The sequence below is a fragment of the Gavialis gangeticus genome, unplaced genomic scaffold (genome assembly GCF_001723915.1).
Source record: "Gavialis gangeticus isolate Ggan-Ray unplaced genomic scaffold, GavGan_comp1, whole genome shotgun sequence".
Lineage (NCBI taxonomy): Eukaryota > Metazoa > Chordata > Crocodylia > Gavialidae > Gavialis > Gavialis gangeticus.
The window spans coordinates 55837411-55844973 of record NW_017728992.1 but is presented as its reverse complement, the minus strand read 5'-3'; the positions used below and the strand labels follow the sequence as shown (position 1 = coordinate 55844973).

Here is a 7563-nt window from a genome sequence, read left to right as displayed (position 1 = left end):
CCTGGCGCCGGCCCCGCACCCCCGCGCCCGGGGCGGGAAGCCCAACGGCCCCCGCGGCCGGCTGCCCCGCTCGCACCTGCGGGCACCTCGAGCCCGCACCGGCCTCCAGGCTGCTGGGGAAAGGTCTCTGCACCAAGACAGGGCTGCCTCAGCCCCGCCGGGGGCACCGTCGAGCAGAACGAGCCCCGGCCCGGCTGTGCCAAGGGCGCCAGAGTGACTTAGGGGGCTGGGCTGCCTTAGGCAAGTTAGGCCTCGGACTGAGGTGCCCAAGTCCGGTCCTCAACATTGTTGGCCTGTATCTATTAAAAGCAAATGCCCCTAAGTGTATTTTAAAGAAGAAAAAGGGACTGGCGGTTACACCACCAATTGAGGACAAGGACACGTGGGTGTCATTGCCACCTTTACTGTAGACCTCCCAGGGTGATCTTAGATCGAGATCTGTGATTCAATTCTTAAGGCGTGAAAAGAGGATAATGCCTCTACCCGTCTCCCCTTCGGCTTGACTACTGAAATAGTAAACTCCTCATGGCACTGCTTGGCTCTTGCCTAGTGTTCACTGCCCAGCACATATTGAGTCTCCAACCTCAGGTAGGATGGGATCTCTGTTGGTGTAATGCAAGCAATGCTAAACCCTGATTTCACATAGTATAAATTATGTTCTAGCATAATTCTTGGAAGAGACAGTGAGAGACACAAAACTTAAGGGGATGCCACAGAGTTAAAGAAGGTATACACGTGATTATTATAAAGTTAAGAGGATGCCACAGAGTTAAAGAAAGTATGCACACTATTATTATAAAATGCATACCAGTTATTGTATAAGTTCAACTGATTGCATTCCTCTTTTCAGATTATTTGTTGATCCACTTACAGGCAACAAATTGTTCAGTTTTTCTGATTTGTTGTTTTTACTGTGTCAACCGCATTAGATGTCAGGTTTGAAGTACCTGTATGCAGCCCTAACAACTTCAGCAGGGGTACATTATTTTAGGACAGTTCAGATATTCACTCATGGAAACCCAGATCCTTTGTCTGTTATATTTCATGCCAACTGAAGTTACAAATCTGCTGAGGTCAGAGCTTTCTTCAGTGCTTACAGATGTATTAGGTCAGGCTGTGATCTCATCAAATATCGTTTGCTAAATAGGAGCAATCTTGGGTAGTACTTGAACCAGAGCCCTCAGAAGAAAACCATGCTGACACAGTTTGCAATGCTAGTGATTAAGTGGCACTATTATCCCCGCTGAATGTCTACTGAATCATTGTCCCATTAGTAGTGGACAATGCAGGACCCCCTTGTGCATATTCATGCATTGTAAATTGGTCTTTAATTATATGATCATATATTCTTTTACTACAGGATCCCTACTTCATTCAGTGTATAGGACAAATCAGGGTTGTGTAGGAAGGAGGCTTTTCCCTGCTTCAGATGTAACAAAAATTGGAAAGTATGTCCATGTTACATGAAGAGAAGAAATGGACTTACGGTTCAAGACAGTTGAACAATGCCTGGAGAACTGGAGTCTACCCCTGCTTCTGCTACAGAAGTCCAATGTAATTCTATTCCTGTTGTTTAAATCATATTTTTCACAGTGGTCTCTAACTGTGGTACCTGACCTCAGTAGGTGAGTTCTGATTTGCAGAAGTCCTAAGCATTCACATTTGCAAGCAAAGTTAATAGTAGCTGTGCTTTCATCTTATAAGATGCTATATCACACTGTGTGCTGAAAAAATCTTGTAAAAATAAGATCCTATATTTCTGTCACAGTTTGAGAAATTCAAAATGAAGGGATATTTGGTATATTCATATCTCTGTCTCAGTTCCCCATCGGTAAAATGGACATAAGAATACCCTTTTATTCAGCGGGGCTGTTGTGCAAATACATTCATTAATGTTTGTGAAGCACTTATATGCTATAGTGAAGTGCCACAGACAATCCCATGAGGAAATTAATCATGAGTTTAAATAATATTCAGTATACAAGGCCTGAGGCTATGTGCTGAACAAAGGAAAAACAAAATATTGAATAGCACTTGTTAAGTGAGCACCATTCATCCTGAAAACTGAATGAGGCAGTGTTCCTGTAGAAAGACAGTAGATGGTCATGTAGTTAGACTGTATTATGATGCATATGCAAAAGGCAACAAATGAATGGTGCACATGCAACTTTAGTTCTGGCATTGGTTAACTTTTAAATGCTTGACTGTACAACACTAATCATATTGTGTTACCACAGGCTTTTTCATTGTTGTTGTGTGTGTAGAATATATTTTCATTCACACTTCTAAATTACTGAATTATTATAATCATAGGTGTTTATCCAGTGCTCTGGATACCCATCCCCTCACTTAAAACTCATACAGGATTCCCATAAGTATGTCCACCTCCACCCACCTCTTCCCTAACAGCTTAGGGAACAGAGCAGATGCTAAGAAATTTAAAGTGGCTTTGGCAGACTGTCAAAGGAATGAGCTCTGCTCACAGAATGCCCAACCAGCAGATTTCTCTTCTGAAGGGATGTCCACCTTGAGAAGTCTGTACTTCTTAGGGGACCTAGAGTGAAGCACACATCTTGTCTTGTTTAGTTAGATTCCAAATACTGTGATACCTCCTGCCATGTGTTTGGATAGCATGTAGCACAATCAGACCCTGAACTTAGAGCCTTTATGCATCACCAAATATATTCCATGGGAAGATGGAAAGTCTGACTGAGAGAAATTGTAGACATTTTTTTGCAGTCCTATAGCCAAGATTCTTTCCTTAAATTCCTAGTGTTCCATTTCTATTTAACACCCCTTATCATTCTACAGATTTATTATGGTCTAAGTATAACATGTAAATCCATGCTTACAGACCATTTAGAAATTGTATTTAATAGGGCTCAGAGCTATCTCTCAGGAAACAAAATATTGAAGAAAGTCTCAGGTTAGGAGTTGCAGGGATCTGAGCCTGAAACCCTGATTTCAGGGGAAATGGAGGACACTCAACATGTTGTAGAATCTAGCTTTTTGTTAACTGACTGCCTGATGGTGCCATCCTTATGGAGCTGAAAATGAATGTTTGCTTCAGCTAACATACTGAGAGTTGGAGGGAAGTCGAAACTCATGTCCAGATTTGAGTTTGTGTTTATTGTAAACAAAGAATAAGAGTTTATTTTCTACTGAGTTGTTTGGAATTCAATTTTTATCTTGTTGGTCTAAATAGCGGGCTTTGCAATGTGTTCATTTTGACTTCCACTGCGTGAATACTGCAAAAATGTTCCCTAAAATATCATTCAAATATTTAAATGATTTGCTTCCACCACGTTTGCAGCTTCTTTGATTACATTTTTGCAATTCAGTTTCCTGACAGGAATTTTCATGGAAACAATCAGTTTTAAGTCATTATTGGAGACAACTCATAGAGAACAAATTTTCAATTAAGAAATTTTGCTCTACAAGCTTAAGATATGCTCTCATTCAGTTGATGGATTACAAAAATATATTACACTTCCTTCTGCTACCCATAATCATATTGAATATTTACTTATTTCATAAATGTACCTGCACTTACTCCATTACTCACTGAAACTGATAGAACTACTTATAGATTAAAGGGCCAAGGTGATCAGTGTGTCCAAACAGAGCTAACCAACTGATATATGAACTTCCAAAAGTTCATGCATTCAAAGACAATTTTTAAAAGATGGCTTGTCAAGAAAATCAGAAAACAGTAGGAAATGTTCAGACTTTGCATAAAGGAGTGACATCCCTATGCATCCCTGCAGGTCTCCTGAATAGAGATTTTTGGGGGAATTTTGGAAGATTCATACATCAGTGGCTAGCTTTGTTTCGACACAAATATACAGCCTTGCCATAAAGAAGCACACATTCTATTATAAAGCAATATTTGTCCCTGAGTCTAAACTCCATGCACTCATTTTACCAGGCCGCCGCAACACTCAGGGTGCAGCTACACAATGCAATTTAATGCACAGTAGCCTATTTTACCATGCAATAGAGTGTCACAATAAAAACTGTACTAATACACTAATGCACAGTAAAATTAAGCTACTGTACATTAAGCATCATTAAAAAAATATGCGCTTTAGCTACTGCGCATTAGGGCAGCCTACTGCACAGTTAGTTAGTACTTCACATTAGAGGTACTAAATTTAATGTGCAATAGCAAAAGCGCATTAATGAACATGTAGACACACCCTCAGTGTTTTCACAAAATACATTTATTTTCTAAAGAAATAACAATCATATTCATCCCTTCATTGTTTTTGTTTCCTTGTGACAAGGTATACAGCAAAATTCACAGATTCATTGTAATCTCAGAGGCTACACCATGAACACTTCTGCTATGGCCTGAAACATGTGACCTCTAGGCTGTCAACCATGTACCTTAGTGCTCATGCCACCCTTACTAAAAGGAAAAAGCAATGCCCACAGGAAAAAAGAATTTTAAAAAAGAATTGTATTTGTCTGAGTCAGTGTGTCTCTATGTTCAGGATAAGTGTACTTATTAAATTACACAGAAGCCTTCATCCACAGTCTCAAACCACTTTACATATAAAGATGTAGGGAGGAGCATATAAAAAACCATATCGCACATTAACAGGCACTTGAAAGGTTACATTCAGTATGTTAAACTAGAGGTGGAACTGGTTGCTTTTTTCTCCCCAAAACTATTTGAATCTATTAAACAATGTCTTAAAATAACTATAATGTTTGAAAAAAATGTTGCTGAAATCATAATTTGTCATTTTTTATAATGAACACAATACATTTTATTTTTATTTTAGATTTTTTTATTAGAAATAGTATTGATTTTGTTTACTGGATACTAAGTTTTCAATCAAATGTTTCAATACTCACTTCAACAAATTTTAGAAAAATCTTTTTAAAAATTCACAAAAAATGTAAAAAATCTATATAAGCCCAAAGAAATTCAAATAACTTTGAATATTCATGAAATCGGTTATCCATTTTTTGTTCAGCTAAAATTAGAATATCTATTTTTAAATATTGCCACTTTGAATTTTGACTTGATGAAATCATCTGAGGAATTATAACTCACATACCAATGCATCTTCTACCAAAAAAGGCTTTGCTTGGGTTTTTGTTTTGGGTTTTGTTTTGCTTTTTTTTTATTATAATCTTTCTTGAAAGTACAAATATGCTAACATATTAACTTGAGACATACAGTTTTAACTGTATTTAAGTGACAGGGATGTGTTCCTAACATATATTATTGAAAGAAACTCCAAAGATATGGAAATAGCCATAGAAAAATGTTTTGTCTTATAAAGTCTTAAAGAATTTTTGAGAAAACTCACTACTCAGTGCAAATATTGAGCAAATTATTCTCTGGAGAACATGTATCAAATTTATTTTAATGTGATAATGCTAGTGCTGAGTTGAACTCTTTTTTGCTACTTCTTATTTTCATTAGGGAAGAACAGGGGGTAATTAATAGATTATATTTTACTGGCTTTCTCTCCTCTTTCAATCATCTCACTATCCTATATAAAGAGTTCAAACAGGTAATATGCAGCATCCCCATAAATTTGGGTTTTAAATCAAAGGACTTCTAGAAAGAAGTTCAGCAACATTTTGAGGTGCCTAGAACATGAGGGTGGATCTATGCTATGCAAATAAAGTACATACATTTTGATTATTCTTATATGAATACATTCAGGGGATAAATTCAGTTGGGCACTGACTGAAGAGTAGAATCAGGCTGATTGATTTATTGCCTTTTCACTTTAATTTCTTTTAAAATTCAGATCACAAAGAATAGCATGTGAAGGAGCAGGGCTGTAAAATCAGGTGAGGCTAACAGAGGAACAAAGAGCAAAAGCATGTATGTGAGGATTGGAAGGGGGTATAATTTGTCATTTGTGAGCAATGGTTTACGTATTGGCAATTCCTGAACAAACACCTGCAGAGAAAAGCATGCATATGGATTTCTGCCTTGCTTCATGTCCCAAGAATGGACTTCTGAAAGCTTTGCCACTATATTAAAACATTGTGCAATGATTTGAAGCAAAATATGAAAATGTATATTTTCAAAATAGAGGCCTGAACACTGCACGTGACCTGTATGTAAAAGTGTGTCCACTGTAGTGCACACAATTGTTATAGCTATGCACATAATTCAAGGAAAAGGCATGCACAGGGGCTGCCTAACTAGCATCTTTGCACACAGCTGTTGAGAGCATGTTTCTTCCTTTGTTATATGAAAATCTGGCCCTTGGAGAAGTGATTATGCCAAAGGAAAAAGGAACTCTGGATAATAAAACAGCAGCAGATAAAGGGTGGGTTATTTTAATCATAGGAAATAACTATGGAGAGACAGCAAATTATGCAGAAATTATTAAGGAATGGGGGAAACCCCCCAACAGATTCAATGAGTGTAGTCAGAATGTTCAAAAATGGCTTCTATTTATAACTGGCACCTGTCAATCAGAGATATTAAGCATGGAGTAGCTTTTTAAACCTTGGCCTTTTTGTTTAGAGAGCACATCTACACATGCACATTTACTGCACAGTAATTTAAGTTATTGCACAGTAACTATGGTGACTCATGTTGACTCAGGCATAAATTTGATACCTGCATTATGCAGGAATCAAATTCATGCCCAATTAGTTACTGCACAGTAATGCACATGTAGATGCCTTACTGGGACTACTAACTTTAGTCTCAAGTCAGTCCACACACAGCGTTACTGTGCTTTAATGGCTGTACGTATAGACAGCAGCTTAAAAACTACTTAATGCACAGTAACATACTGTGAAAGGAGTTACTGTGCAGTTCACTGATGGTTTACACCCAAGGGTACTCAAAGAGCTGGCAGATATCATAGCCCAGCCCCTGGCACGGATCTTGAAGAACTCCTAGTGCTCTGGTGAAGTGCCTGACGATTGGAAAAAGGCCAATGTGGTGCCTATCTTCAAAAAAGGGAGGAAAGTGGATTTGGCAAACTACAGACCCATCAGCCTGACCTCTATCCTGGGGAAGGTCTTGGAAAAGATTATCAAAGAGGGCATCTTATACAGGCTAGCTGATGGCAATATCCTGAGGGATATCCAGCATGGGTTTGTTGTGGGTAGGTCTTGCTTGACCTATCTTATTTCCTTTTATGACCAGGTGACTACCACCTGAACAAGGGGGAAGAGATTGATGTCATATATCTTGACTTTAAAAAAGCCTTTGATCTGGTATCCCATGATCACCTCTTGGCAAAACTGGCTAACTGCGGCCCCAACCTCACCATGATCTGCTGGCTGGGGAATTGGCTCCATGGCAGGATCCAGAGGGTGGTGGTTGATGGAAGTCAATCTTTGTGGTGCCCTGTGACCAGTGGGGTCCCTCAAGGCTCTGTCCTGGGGCCTTTTTAACATCTTCATCAATGATGTAGACATTGGTGTCAGAAGCGGGCTGGCCAAGTTTCCAATGACACCAAACTCTGGGGTAAACCATTCACATCTGAGGTCAGGAGGGTGATCCAGGAAGATCTTGACAGGCTCATCAAATGGGCGGACGAGAACCTGATGGTGTTTAACACTGAAAAA

The 7563-nt window shown here is 38.9% G+C and overlaps 1 protein-coding gene across 4 annotated transcripts in view; it reads right to left on the bottom strand.

Moving 5' to 3' along the window:
• The window catches only part of PHACTR1 (phosphatase and actin regulator 1), a 556936-nt gene that overhangs the window by 539839 nt on the left and 9534 nt on the right, over positions 1–7563 (bottom strand). The gene's annotated exons all lie outside the window — the stretch shown is intronic.